Raw genomic sequence first — 15427 nt, forward strand, 5'->3', positions numbered from 1 at the left:
AAACTCAGTCACAGAGTTCCTGGGGCCATCAAAGTGCTGTAACATCCCCCACTCAGACCCAATACCCAGAGAAATGGTCAAAACGTTGTCCAGGAAAGCTCTAAAGAATTCTGGGAGAGGCTCTTTTACCCATGAGTCATTTGGGTTGTTGCTGGGACACTGTATTTCCTTAGCCCATGCTGCATGCTCTTCCACTGCAAGTTCTTGCTTGTGTACAGCTAGAGATTGAAGCGTTAGTTTAATTAATCTTAATCAATGAAAACCAGGAATCAGATATCGGGGTAAAGACCTGGAAGATCAGAGAACCAGAGGAGCTACCGCCAGTTGCTTCCTACCTGTCTGAATCCTCATTCCAAAAGGGGGCAAGATTCTGTCTCCATCCCACCTTTACACTTCCTGTCTCTACCTCCCAAAGGTGTGAGCCACCAGTACTGGGATTAAAGGCATGAACCACCACTGTCCAGCTTCTATGGTTAACGCGTGGCTAGTTCCACTCTTTTGATGTGGGATTCCTTCTGTATGCTGTGAATGCCATTGGTAATAAAGAAACTGCCTTGGCCTGTTGATAGGGCAGAACTTAGATAGGTGGGGAAAACTAAACTGAATGCTGGGAGAAAGGAGGTGGAGTCAGGAAGAAGCCATGTAGTCCCACTGGAGACAGATGTTGGGAACTTTACTAGGTAAGCCACAGCCACGTGGTGGTACACAGATTACTAGAAATGGGTTAAATTAAGAAATAAGTGTTAGTCAATAAGAAACTAGAGCTAATGTTTCAAATAATGTGTTTCAAATAATGTGTTTCAAATAATGAAGTTTTTGTGTGGTTATTTCGGGGTTGAGCAGCAACCAACAAGAGACCTTCCCACAACACTCCTGATCTCCAGGCAAACTCTATTTGTCAGAACACAAACAAATATCACACAACAAGAAGCTGCAGTAGAAAAAGCACCTACTTGGTGTGTGTAGCTGCATGTGCCTTGTGTGTCTCTGTGTGTGCACATGTACCTTTGTGTATATGCCTCCATGTGTGTATGTATGAGCGTGTGTGTGCCTGAGTGTTGTGCCTGTGTGTGTCTGTGTGTGTGTGCCTGTGTGTGTGTGCCTATATGTGCCTGTGTATACCTGTGTGTGTGCTCCTGTATGTGCCTGGGTGTGTGCCTATGTATATGTCTGTGTGTGTATGTGTGTGTGCCTGCGTGTGCCTATGTGTGTCTGTGTGTCTGTAGCTGCTTGTGCCTTGTGTGCCTGTGTGTGTGCACATGTACCTGTGTGTATATGTCTGCATGTGTGTATGTGTGAGCATGTGTGTGTGCCTGTGTATGTTGTGTACCTGGGTGTTGTATCTGGGAATGTGTATAGCCTATGTGTGTATACCTGTGTGTGCCTGTGTGTGTGGCTCTGTGTGTGTGCATGTGTGTGTGCCTGCATGTATGTGCCTAAGTATGGCTGTGTGTGCATGTGTGTATGTGAGTGCCTATGTATGTGCCCGTGTTTGTGTGTCTGTGTGTGCCTGTGTGTGAGAGACCCTGTAGGTGAGTATGTGCTCCTGTATGTGAGTGTGTGCTCCTGTGTGTAGGTGTGCATGGGTTCTAGGAGAGAAACCACACCAGCACATGTCTGCTTTTTAACCAGTTACATTTCTTTCTTTTTCATATTTACATATGCGTTCAGTAAATCTATGCCAAGAGCTGATGTCAGTGCTGGGTGTGTACTGTTGCTCAAAACCCACACAGCTCCCTGTTGAACACATAATACCACTGGAAGGACTGAATGCCATCAATACAGCTAGAGAGCTATAGGAGTGTAAGCATGCACCTAAATATATACCTATAGACTTAAGTTTATACATAAGTTTATCACTACATAAATTAGCACATAAAGGGGCACACAGCCGAGGGGCATTTGTCCACTCCATCCATGGTCTGCACCACTCGCTTCTGGTGTGGTATCTTGCTCCCGTGTCCTGAATTAGCTGTCAATCTGTGACTGTTCAGAAAGAGGCATAATGGAGAGACGGACTATCTTTACACCATCTGAAATGCCTAGCTCGGGTTTTAAAACAGATGTTCAATAAATATTTGTTGAGTACCCTCAATTAAATGAGGTCTATTTGCTAGCTTAGTGGCAAGGGATTTTAACCTGATGCTAACAAGCTGGTACAGACCCCACATCAAAACGAGCCGCTTTGGGAATGCCTGCAGCTGCCACAATGACAGATGTTAATTTAAGTTACAGAAGGTTCTCTTTTTAAATATGCATAAACTCAGTCAATATGATGCTGTGGCCATACTGTGGTTGTTAAGGTACGGCATTCAAGGCCAGGGAGATGTTTCGGTCAGTGAAGGACTCACAAGCATGAGCACCTGAATTTGATCCCCAGAACTCATGGGTTAAAAAAAATACATGATGACACACACCTGTATTCCCAACATTGGAGAATTAGAGACAGAAAGATCCTCAGGGGTAGCTGGCCAGCCAACCTCACCGAGTTGGTGAGCTCAATGCTTAATGAGAGACTCTGTCTCAAAAAAATTGAGGTGGAGAACAATCAAGGAAGTCACTGTTCATCACTGTGCATACACACACACGCACACGCACACACACACACACATGTTCACACACATCACCTACACAGATGCATTATCATATATGCACACATTTATCCACATTTTCTCCATTTTCTAGAATACCCTTGAATTTATAGAATTTATAGATGAATAGAGATCTATAAATCTCTATTTTTAAAAATAAGGCTGGTAGCTATGTAATTGCCCTGATAGGTTTAGTTTGGCCAATAGCTTAAGCACATTCCTAGCTAGATCTTAAATATTAAATTAACCCATTTCTATTATTTTATATTTTACCATGAAGCTCGTGGTTTAATACCTCTTGCTTCTTGGGCAGCTACATGGCATCTCTCTGACTCAGCCTTCTTTCTCCAAGAGTTTAGTTTTCCCACCTGGTTCTATTCTGTCCTTCCATAGGCCAAAGTAGCTTCTTTATTAACCAATGGAAATAAAACATATTCACAGCATACAGAGGGGAATCCCACATCAGAGTGGTACATGCAGGCTTCATGTCTGATGAACACAAATACTCATCACTCTGCCCCTGAAGCCAAAGACAGACAGTGGTAAATAGGAAAGATTATCTGGAGAGACGAGCAGGGGTCAGTTTATAGAGACTCCGCACTATGTAATGTCAAAAAAATCCAGTAGGAAACTGGAAGAAAATATAATTTCTGTATTAAATAAAGAATTGACTCAAATAAATTTGAACAAAATCACACAGGGGCCTGGGAAGAACAGGGATTGGATCACCCATAGATTCCATATTAGGCCACAGTTGTGAGGACGGAAGGGTCACAAGGGTGATTTTGTAGGGACTGACGGAATCCAGTAGAAACCCGGACTTCAACAGAGGGAACTGAGACAGACTGAGTTTACAGGGTTAAGGGACTGTCAAGGCTCTAATAAGGTTAGACGGAAATACTCTATGATCACCAGAGAGGAAGTAGGATGAAGATGGAGGCTGTTGATTCTTGTGGACCACAAAATGTTTCAGAGATCCCTAAGCAACAGTGTACAGGCATCCTGCAGCATGCTGCATGGGTATCGGCCTCCCCATAGTAGGAGAGTCATACCAGCTGGCACGTGACTGAGAGACAAGACCTCAGGTGTCTAGGAAGAACCTCCTCCATCCCACAGCATCCTACCTGCAGTGTGCATACAATTGGAACTAATAGCCCCAACAGACGAGTCTGAAGGGACGATTGTGTGTTAGCGTTGAAACCAGGGTTCAGCCAAGGCGTCGGGATGGGCTGCAGGGTGTGGAGAGTTTAAGAATAGAGGGTATCTGTTAGCAGTGACAGGGGTCTTCCCTCGCCCCTGAGCCACTAATCCCCATTCTGCCTCCAGTGACACCATTACAAAGTAATCTCTAGTTTCATATCCCGCCCCCTCCACAGAGCAGACTATTAACGGTTCTGACCTCCGAACACGTGCCGATCAATACCCAGGAAGTGCTTTCCGAGACATTTCAAGCACCTCAAAACTTAGCAGAAGGGATGAGCAAATTAAGGGCTCCTGAGCCTTGATGTGTTCAGGGCAGTGTGAGGAGGCAAGGGTCTGCAGCCTGATTCCCCTGATGGACCCGGAAGAGGCTATGACTCAGCCCTGGGGCCACATATCAGTGCTATCTGGCAGTCATCCACAGCTGGGACTGCTCCGCCTGTCCAGGCTCCCCTTGCTGCATGAACCAGCTCCGGGTTTCTAGGATTTCCCGCACTGAAGGCTGACTCGCTAATCGCTCTGAATGTGCAGCTTTCAAACCAGTTCTTGCTGAAGACCTGTGCGATGTTGTGGCTCAGGAGGAGATAAATATGAGAGGGAGAAAAACCTGCAGAAGCCATCAAGAGGCTACATAAGTTGCGTGAGGAATTTTATCTGTGGTTATGTGTGAATCCAAAGACACGAATCTATAAACAATACCATGGATTTATTATCCTTGTAGGATTGGAAATTCTGTCATTGTATGGTCTCCTAATACTCAGGCTCCCTGACAGGCAGCGCTCAAATATGTAAGTTCTTGAGAGGACAAATGGTACAGCAACCCAAACAAGGCAATGACACAAGAAAATTCTTTTCAAAAAGAAGTGTACCTCGAATTTCAACTCCAGACCTGTGTAAACATCCAAGGCTCTGCTCAGTTTCTCCCTCAGCCACAGATAATGAAAATCCATCAAGTACCCCACAAAGGAACATGCTGCCTTGCTTCCAGACACAAGTGTCCAGCTAAGGGACACCTCTTGGTGAAACTATTTTGCCAAGTGGACTGTGAGAAACTGGCTGATAGGGGAGGGCCACTGGCTGCAGTATGGCCACAGGGACAACAGCGAGCCTCTTAGGAAGGGTAGCTTTGCCCCCACACATAGTGTGGCCACACGGACTTGAAGCATGGATTTTAAAAAGGCTGTCTAGCCGGGCGGTGGTGGCGCACACCTTTAATCCCAGCACTAGGGAGGCAGAGGCATGCGGATCTCTGTGAGTTCGAGACCAGCCTGGTCTACAAGAGCTAGTTCCAGGACAGGCTCTAAAAAAAAGCTGCAGAGAAACCCTGTCTCGAAAAACCAAAAAAATAAATAAATAATAAAAAAATAAAAAAAATAAAAAGGCTGTCAAGCTATGTGACACACTTCCCGTGGGAGTGTGAGCTGACTACATTTCAGAATCAAATTTGGGGTGAAAGTTTGTAAAGCTGAAGGCAGGAAACGGAGAAGATCCTGTGGAAGAGCAATTTCAAGAACACAGTCACTTCTAGGTGGAAAATACGGAGTCACAGATAGCATTAGCAGGAATTAACACCAGCTGGGTTCTATGAGGGACTGGACAGACCTATGAGGAACAGATTGGAACCAAAGCCCTGAAGCTATTTTCATTCCTTCTGTTACTTTGTAGCCCTGAGGTCTTGCTTTTCAAATGAAAAAAAAAAATGTTTGTGAGTGTCCATACCCATTGGAGGCTAATCTAACAATTACATTGAATAACACTGCAAAATTCATTTTGATTTACTTCCATGGTTAGGTTCGTTGCACGTAGAATGCACAGAGAAATTATGACACAATCTATGGCTGTGTCTGATGTGTGGATTCAGACATTAATTTACAGGATTCAGGGTTTGTGGACTTTAGGACTTAGCGATGCACAGTTGTGGAATAAAGATTAATCTTGATTGCCAGCTTGAAGGCACTCAGAACTGCCAGGGAAAAACATCTCTGGGCCTGTCTGTGAGGGATTATCTACTTTAGGTTGGTGAGGGTAGGAAGACTCAACATGAATGGCAGTGCTATTCATGGACTGGGGTCCAGGACTGGAAACACTGACGGCAGTATCCATCTCTCTACTTCCTGGCTGTGGAAGTGATGTGACCAGCTGCTTCAACTTCCTGCCACCATATCCTCCCCACCGTGATAGACCACAGCCTCAGACTGTGAGCCACAGGGGATTCTTCCTTCTTCCCACCACGATAGACCACAGCCTCAAACTGTGGGCCACAGGGATTCTTCCTTCTTCAGGTTGCTTTTGTTGGATATTTTGTTACAGCAGCAGAAAGCAACTAAGACGTCCAGGAGACTGCAGAAGGCCCATTGGGAGCTAAGTGCCCACGACCCCTCTGTCCTGACAGAGTGAAAAAATGCAGGTGTGGGTGTGTCTATCTTAGCCCCCCCCCCATGCTAGATGGTAGCTAGGTTATGGCAATTAGGAAATGAAACCCCAGAGTTCCAGATCTGTTTAGAGTTAAATGTACATCCTGAGGTTGAAAGCCTACCTTGTTAAAACAGAAAGAGCTGATTGGACTTAGTATTAATTAAACTCAGCATTTATCACCAATTTTCTGCATGTCTAGCAAAGCATACGATTGTGTATCAGTCTAAAATAACGTGCCAAGATGATGACCATCAGACACCAGCAGAAGATGATGCCCGTGGGACACTAGCAGAACATAATAAGGAAAGCCTTAAATATTGTATTTATTGATATTATTACTGTGTGATAATCTACCTTTAAGAAATAATGTTCCTCCCCATAGTCAGACTGGTGAATACCCCAACTATCATCATAGAGCCTTCATCCAATAACTGATGGAACCAGATGCAGACATCCACAACCAGGCCCCAGGCTGAGCTCTAGGAATCCAATCGAAGAGAAGGAGGAAGGAGTATATGAGCAAAGGAGGTCAAGATCATGATGGAGAAATCTTCAGAGACAGCCGAACCAAGCTCCTGGAAATCAGGAACTCTAGACCGACAACTATGGAGACTCTATGGGAACAAACTGGGTTCTCCATAGGTGGGAGACAGTGCTTAATGCAGGGGAGAGGGACTTGGTTCTGCACCAACTTAATGTGCCAGACTTTGTTGACTCCCCATGGGAGCTATTCCCTGTTGGGAGGAGTGGGTGGGAGGAGAACTGTAGTTGTAATGCAAAATGAAATTTTTTAAAAAAATTAAAAATTAAAAAGAAAGAAAGAAAGAGTGGCCTGGGACTGGAGAGTTGGCTCAGCAGTTAAGAGCAGTTAAGAGAACGGCCTAAGGCCTGTTCTCAGCACACAGGTCCAGTAGCTCAGAAGTACTGTAACTCCAGCTCTTAGGGATCCGACGCCTCTGGGCACTGTAGGCAACACACACACACACATGCACGCATGCACACACACACATGCACGCATGCACACACACATGCGTGTGCATGCATACACCTACACATAATTAAGAATAATTAAAATAAATCCTATAAAGAAACGGTACTCTGAAAATACATGTTAACAGATGACTGTAATCGCACCATGCTGGGGAGTGAGGCAGGAGGACAGCAGGCCACATAGCAAGATCCAGACCAGACTGAGCTACAGGATGAAGCCCTATTGAAAGGAGAGAGGGGGAGGGAGGGAAGGAGGGAAGGGCAGAAAGAAAGAGAGAGAGGCAGGAAAACAAATTTTGTTTTGCTCCCCAGAATACCAGGGAACCTGATGGAAGACAGCACACCCTATTGTACACTGTAGAATGTACGGACAGCATTCCTCATAAAGGAAATAATTGTGTCATTTGCAACATCGGCCTGTGGTCTTCACATGTTCCTTAAATAGGACACTAGACACCCATCTATGCTATTTTAGACTATTTCCTCATACGAGCTCAAACAGGCTCGAGGACATAATTTTTAGCATATTTCAATAGTCAGTCTTATAAAAGCCGAGTATTTCAGTGCGTTCTATGTGTATACCTGTGTTCATGTTTATGAGGGGTACACAGGTGTACAGATTCACGCGCATGTGTGATGTAGGGGTCGAAAGTCAATTGTGGGCTGGTTGCTCCAGCGTCACCCACCTCTCTCAGAACTGAGGCTTGTCAATTTAGTCAGGGAGGCGGGCCAAGGAGCCCCAGGGATCCGCCCACCTTACCTTCCTCAGCAGCGGAGCAGCAAGTGCGCGAGCTGCCACGCTTGATGTTTTCAAGGTGTCTGGAGCTGAACGCGAGCACTCGGTGGTGCCTGCGGTGCAAGACCTTTACCAGCTGAAACTTCTCCCAGGTCAACGTCGCACCGTGCTTTGAAGTACAGTGACGGAGTCAGTTTCACAGACTTGATGCCCTCCGTCACCTGCTCTGTATGCGCATGCGCTTTGATGACTGGGCATTTGAACGACGCTTTCCCTCTGTGAGGTTTTTCCACCCCATTCCCCCCCACATAACTTTACCCTATTATCATATAAGATCATTCTTTTAAAATACTGTATTGATCATCCTATCTTCTCTGCTACAAATGTATTTTGAAGCTGAAATTTATGTTTATTTCTTCTGCAAGCGTGGAACTTTTAGTACTATTATTTTCTGTTGTTATTATTATTATTAATATCATTATATTTTATGTATATGAGTGTTTTGCCTATATGCCTGTTCACCATGTGTGTGTTTGGTGCCTGTAGAGGCCAAAAGAGAGTGCTGGATCCTTTGGAGCTGAAGCTACCGATGGTTATGGACCATCATGTGGGTGCTGAGAATCAGCCTCTGGTCCTCTACAAGAGCAGCCAGTGCTCATATGGCTGAACCATCTCTCAAGCCCCATTGCACTCTTATTCATGATTGCCAGTGAAACATTGTTTTATTAAAGACATTTAAGTGCATCTCAAAGTTTGAAATGTATGTATTGGCCACAGCACGTAAAATGCTGCTGAGAGACCCCACACATCAATCTAGTGGACTTTTTCTTAGTTTGCATAACTTGATGAAAATTATTCAGTGCTGAAATGAAAGAGGACTCACATCAGCTCAACTCTAATTATCTTTTAATACACACGAGTGCTGGTGAGTCACTCACCAGAAACGGATGGAGTTGAGTCGTAACAGGTTTTCTGCATTTGATCTCCAGAACTGGTTACCCGAATCACACCGTAGCCTGTCATCAGCAATTACGCCTGTGATCTTATTTCTGGACCTTCAAAAGGTCCGATTCAATGGCTCAAACTGCAAAGGGTGAGTTATCAAATTATTGGGATGAATCACTTGAGTCTCAGGCACCTATGGCAAGCCACAAATGCTGCTTAGAGATCTATCCACTGACTATTATGAAACTCATTCTGATGTTATTCAAGCCCCTCTAAAGTTAGGTAAAACTGAAACTTGTCTATTTTATTATCTTTCCCCTGTGAAACAAAGACCTCTATCATTTTTCTAAACTTGCATCTGTCAGGATATATTCAAAAGGGCATGGTATGATGTGGGACAGACCGTTGATATTCAGATGATAGACAGATGATCTTCACTTTATAGTTGAAGATTATCAAGTGTTAATTATTAATCTATCAAAATCAGAGAGAGACAGAGAGAGAGAGAGAGAGAGAGAGAGAGAGAGAGAGAGAGAGAGAGAGAGAGAGACTGAGCCTATCTGGATGAAGTCAGTTTTAAGCATAGTACATCTATTGCTCTAATTCTTAGAGGAATGTTTATCCTATCTTCAGAAATTAACAGGGATAAGATGCAATAAAGAGAGAACTGAAAAGTATATCTTAGCTGAGTCTTCATTGTGGTTAGCGTATTCTACACTACAACCCTCTATTATTGTATAATATTATACATATATATAATATTACTGTATAAGTGCATGGCAGAAGAGTTCATTTGCAGAAAAGAGGTTTGTTCACATCTGGCAGATGAAAGTGATTTCCAGGTATTGTCTCAAAAGTAATGACAGAATCCAGAGTGACAGAATCCCAGAATCCCCGGCAGATCTATCACTAAGTCTTGTCCTGACCTAGCTTCAGGTCTACTAGTCCTGGACACATAACTGTGTGGGGGAGAATGATTCAACTTCATGGCTGCATGGAAAGAGAGGAACTATGCCCACTGCTGCCCACCCCACACTTCAGGGCCCTGCTGGGCTCCCTCTGAGAGTCCCCGTAATCTCTCTAGTTTGTAAAGCAGAGTACTGTTAGATTAACGTGCACTTCTGCTGCAGATCGGTCGCTCCCCTCTACCAGTTGCCTTCATTGTTTTCTTCGTGCTGAGCTTTCACCATTTCCAGACCACAGAACGTCAGGCATTGTGAAGTGATTCTCAATGCTCATGCATTTTGCCGCTTTGATGCTGACACTTTTGATAGTTTTATTCTAACATACATGAATTTAAAACAACAACTTGTGATCAATGCCTTCCTACTTTACAGATGTGTGTTTCCAGGATGTTTGCTGTGTGCCTCTTTGACCCATCTTCTGGGGATGCTAGGGGAGAGATGGGCACAGTATCATTACCTGGAAGGTCTGCTGTGGTCCAGAAGCCTCCAGAGTGATGGCATCTGATGAGCTGATTAGGGTACATGTCAGACAAACCTGCGCATCATGTGGGTACACACTAACGCTTCAAGGGGAAATATACAGTCTAGCAGGAGACTGGGTGAGCTGCTAGTCTCTTGAAGACTTCCTGCATGCCTTCCGGAATGTTCCACTTGGACCTGTCTTGCTCTGTGCTCTGAGGAGAGCATAAAGATTCTTTCTCATCCATGGTGCTCACCCTTGCATGGACCTACACTCTGGCCCAGCCATCAAACAAAAAGTTCTTCTTTCTAAATATTTTCTCTCTATAATCATAGAGGTCTGGTGTTCTTTGTTTAAATATTTGTCCCAGATTCAAGAAAATATGTCATGGGACTGAGTAGAGAACCATGTCATTAAACCTCCTGGAGCTGGCATTGGAGACAACTCCACAGAAACTCACAACTGTCGGCTCGAAAGGGAGGGGCTCTGGGGGAGCTGTGAGCAGGCCTGGGGGAGGGTCTGAGTGACAGCTTCGCAATGCACCAAGCCGCAGATACATGTGCATCTCTTCCAATGGGAGTTATGACCCCAGATCACAGCAGCCGCTTGAGAATGTTTCTATCTGCGGACAGACACGAGACCAGCAAAGCTCTGCATGTCATCCTGCAAAACTGCCAAGAGGGAACTTGAAGACAGCATGACAAGAATCTTGTCATCGAAGAAACAGTAAATCCCAGAGTGAGGACACCCCCTCAGAGTGGTCACACCAGAGTGAGGACATCCCTTCAGAATGGTCACACCAGAGTGAGGACACCCCCTCAGTGTGGTCACACCAGAGTGAGGACACCCCTTCAGTGTGGTCACACCAGAGTGAGGACACCCCCTCAGAGTGGTCACACCAGAGTGAGGACACCCCTCAGCATGGTGACACAAGAGTGAGGACACCCCCTCAGCATGGTCACACCAGAGTGATGACACACCCCCTCAGCATGATCACACCAGAGTGAGGACACCCCCTCAGCATGGTCACACCAGAGTGAAGACACCCCCTCAGCGTGGTCACAGCAGAGTGAGGACACACCCTCAGCGTGGTCACAGCAGAGTGAGGACACCCCCTCAGCGTGGTCACACCAGAGTGAGGATATACCCCCCTCAGCATGGTCACACCAGAGTGAGGATATACCCCCCTCAGCATGGTCACACCAGAGTGAGAATATACACCCCTCAGTATGGTCACACCAGAGTGAGGCACACCATGGTCACACAGTACAGCATTGACGGTTGGTGAAAGATAGTTAAGTTGTCTTAAAAGTGGACAGGCCAACAGCTTTACACACAGATGTAGAGAACGCCCTGAAAGGCAGCGTCTCCTGTGTGTATCAGTGACCCTCCCTTATGACAGTGTCTGTCAGTTTGGAGCATTCCTCCATAAGAAAGATTTGGAGACTCGTTTTTTTCTCGAAGCTTGCCACTGGAGCCAACCTCCCACTATCCACCCACTTAACACCAGAAGGCAATCTCCCTACAGGGCCCATCACATCAACTCCTGTGTTCTGAACACAGATGTGGACCAGAGAGGACAGGGCCCTGCTGACTTGTAGAAGGAAAAACGATAGCAAGGATATGACCCTGTTTGTTTACAAATCCCTAACCTCCATCCTTCTATCAAGACAGTGGTGACAGGTGCCAAAGGAGACACTGACCCGAAAGGAGACCAACTCGGAGACAGGAGAGGAAAACAAGGTGCACCTGCTTTCAGCTTGAATGCAGAGAAACCCTGCTGGCTATCACATCCCCCTGCCAGGCAATGGCGCTGCTGGTCAGGGACATAGAGGCACGGGAAGCTCTGTAACCCAGCCTCCTCCCCACGTGCCTGGAGTGTCTGGGCAGGTGATTTAACCTCTCCCTGCCTTCTCCTCATCTGTGAGATAGGAACACCACTACCCATCACAGAGGGTGGAACTGATTCATATGTGTGGATAGGAATAATGCCTGTCACTTGATATAAACACATACAATCATATATTCAACAATTTACATGTATGTGTGAAACGTTTTTCATCATATGCAATGTGTGTATGTGTTTAAAGTTTATAAGCAAGATGTTATACATAATAAAATAAATGTAATAAGATGTATAATAAAGATATCACCTATCTTCATTTCACCTAAATGAAGCTATGGCTAAAACTTACAAAATACACAATAAATAAATATTTCCGAATGACTATAAATGGCTTCCGGTGTAGAAAACACAGGAAATTGCATAAGGAATCTGATATGGATTGTATATGCCAATGTCACAAATCACTGACAGAAATGAAGGAGGGGCAGAAGTTTCCAAAACCAGATCTATCCTACGGAAGGATGAGTTGACATTTTCTTTTCAAATCTTTTTAGTACAGAGTAGAGTCATTAAAGTAATTTTATTGACCCCATAGGTTATTGTAACAGGCACTCAAAAGACATTTACCATTGGCAATAATTACAGTACTGATAGCTCTCTCATGAACAAACTAATAAAATTTCAATACAAGCAACTCACATTGGATTAGCCTAACAAAGCACATCCCATGTTTCTTTGATAGAGCCTGTAGCAATCTCCTGAGAGGGCTTATCTTGATCTTAGATAGGAAAATTGACGTGAGGATGACTGAGTTCCTGCTGAAAGCTGAACAGCTTTCTTTGAGTTTGAGGGCTGGGGATGGAGCTTAGTTATAACATGCTTGCCTAACATATGTGAGACCTTGAGTTTGCTCCCCAGCACTGCAAAAAACATAATAAATTCAATGAGAATGCAAGTTCATTTTTCTATACAGCATCCTTTAGAGAAGGAGGTGGCCCATATGCCCAACAAACCAAGTCAGAGTTAAGTAGTTGCTTAATGAATATTTGTGAAGTCATTGTAGTTGAAGGTGGTGCAGATTCCCCCTCCGCGTATTTACATTGTTTCCTGCTTCTCCAAAGTTACCAAGGCAGCTGTGTTAGCATCAGGTCACCACAACACTCAGAGGAAGTGAGCCCATGAGAATGAAGCCACTCCTACAGCTCCTTCCGCCCGTGAGAGTCTGTGGTTGCTCAGAGTAATCGTATTCCACATGGTTATGCTTTGACAATCTTCATTTTAAAATATGCTTCTTAAAAAGGAAATAAATTCGCCATCAGAAACAAAAAAGTTGCTACAAATCAGGCATATCAATATGCACAATATACAGAGGAATTTTCCAAAAGTAGTTCCAGAAAAATCACGCTCAAAAGTTCATCGCCAAGGTCAAAGTCTTCCCCTTACGTGTGAAGAACTAGGAGGTATGTTGGTTCCACACTAAGGCTGAACTGTCACAGTCACCCCAGGTCCAGGAAAGTGCCAGCCTCTTAGAGCAGAGCTGCCTGCTGCAGCGCAAGGAGAGAGGGGTATGGCCGCCTTGCAATTAAGATGTCACCTGAAACTTCAGGAAAGACCCCCCAGGGTCCCTGACACAAGAGAGTTGATGCTTTCAGGGGACCTGGGTCCCAAGTCTGCCACAAGATGAGTGGGAGCAAACAGGACACTGGAGAGTGCTGGACTGAGTGTTGGGGCTCTGCAGGCTAAACCGTTCCCTCAGGAACACAGGAGCCTAGCCTGGATGTCCCTCCCTGGCCACTTCTACCACAAACCTCCCAGGAAGGGCAGCAAATCCCATTGGCCTACAAGATGTATGCAGAGACCACCCAGAGGCTGAGCCCCAGTAGGTGCACTGGACAAGGGAGAAGTGGAATAAGAAATTATTAAGGTCATCCAGGGTAAGGCAACTCAGGGAGCTTGAGCCAGAGACTAGGTTTTAAATGGATTTTGAGTGAAACCATACCTCTTTACTGCACACACACACACACACACACACACACACACACACACACACACACACACACATATATATATATATATATATATATATATATATATATATATATATATATATATACAAAATCTGCCTTGCTCTGGATAACCCCAGTCAGCACGTTGTTCAGGAATGATTGCTGATAGCCTTTTTTTCACTCTGAAAGTATCCTAATTTGTTCCATAAAGGCATAGATTCCCAACGTTTGAGGAATGGATGAGGAAAAAGACCATCTCCAAGCATTTAGGAAGAACAGCTGAAAGGATGAAACTCCCTTGACATGGGAAGTCTTCAGCTGCTACGGCTCTGTTGAGTGTGGCCAGGAGCTCAGTTTGGGGTGTGCTGAGTTTAAGATGTCCATGAAATGTCCAAGCTTGGGGGTGACAGTGAGCAGCTTTCTGTTCTGTAGCCCGGGAGAAAGGATGGGCGAGAAATGGAAATTCTAGCCATCACAGAAGGATGGAACAGAAGCAATTAGTCAGGTGTGGTCACAAGAGAGAAGAAGAAAATGGGATGGTGGGCCAAGCCAGAACTCCTCCAGCACAGTGAGAGACTGGGAAGGCTCAACTTCCAGGGCAGGAGGGAGCAACGGGCTGCACCCTGGGTGATCAAGTAAAGGCTGTGACCATTTTCTACAGGTGTACCACATTCTTCTAATTCTGTAGAAAGGCACGATGACCGTCCCCAAACTGATGACATAATGGAGATGACAAATGTCTGAAAGAACTCCCCCATGATTATGCCCGGTCAGAACCACACTAAGAGACAGTGTGTTGTATTTCCCAGGTCAGGAGACTCGGGCTTTGTATCAATCCTAACTTGCCATGTCTCTACGGTGCTTTGGGGCGTTCCTCGGAGTTAGAAGCACAGTTGGGATTGCCTCTTACTAATTGTATTTATTTATTCATTCATGTTCATGTTTGGGTGTGCACTGGGGCCAAGCCCTGTGCTAGCTCTGGGATTATGAAGAGGAGTGAGACACAATCCTTGTCCCCACAAGGCCACAGAACAACAGGCAGGTGGACAAATACAGGTTTCCTGGGACTCTTGAGTCAGCTCGCACAGTAAGCAAGGAACCAGCCATCGCTGGTGGGCCGTTCATGCCACTTTGATAAATTCCACTCGAGACATGGACTACGCCGAGAGGGAAAACCCTTCATTTTCCGTCCACTCGTACTAAATACACTGAAATGCTTTAAGAACCTTCTGGAAATGACCAGATTTCCTGACAACAACTATTATCTTAAATG

Source organism: Arvicola amphibius, chromosome 14, assembly GCF_903992535.2.
Source record: "Arvicola amphibius chromosome 14, mArvAmp1.2, whole genome shotgun sequence".
NCBI lineage: Eukaryota > Metazoa > Chordata > Mammalia > Rodentia > Cricetidae > Arvicola > Arvicola amphibius.